The sequence below is a fragment of the Theobroma umbraticum genome, unplaced genomic scaffold (genome assembly GCF_002168275.2).
Source record: "Theobroma umbraticum cultivar Fairchild unplaced genomic scaffold, ASM216827v3 scaffold_86.0, whole genome shotgun sequence".
Classification (NCBI taxonomy): Eukaryota; Viridiplantae; Streptophyta; class Magnoliopsida; order Malvales; family Malvaceae; genus Theobroma; species Theobroma umbraticum.
Genome location: NW_018397263.1, coordinates 5338587 through 5338963, shown reverse-complemented (window position 1 = coordinate 5338963; position 377 = coordinate 5338587).

Below are 377 nucleotides of genomic sequence, written 5' to 3'. Positions count from 1 at the left end.
CACCATATCATATATAATAGCCCATTCTTTTTTCAAAGTCTTTATTCTAGACTCGATATGGGCTTCGCCTTCAAGTTTGCAATTGGTAATTTTGTTGCAAGCATATTTTCAAGTTCTATTGAATAACCACCTCTAAAACTAGTGTTAGCATTATATTTTCCTATATTGTGCAAATCAATCAAAGCTGAAATAAGTGCAACATCTTCATGATAGTTTCATTTTCTTTTGGTTCCCTTTGAACTTTGAGAAGCTAAAGTTGAAGATGCAGACATTGTTTTCTACCATACACCAAATATTTGGGAATAAAAAATTAATTATAATGCTAAAAAAATAAAAGATAAAAAGATATATCCAATAATATATTAAAACTTGTCAAA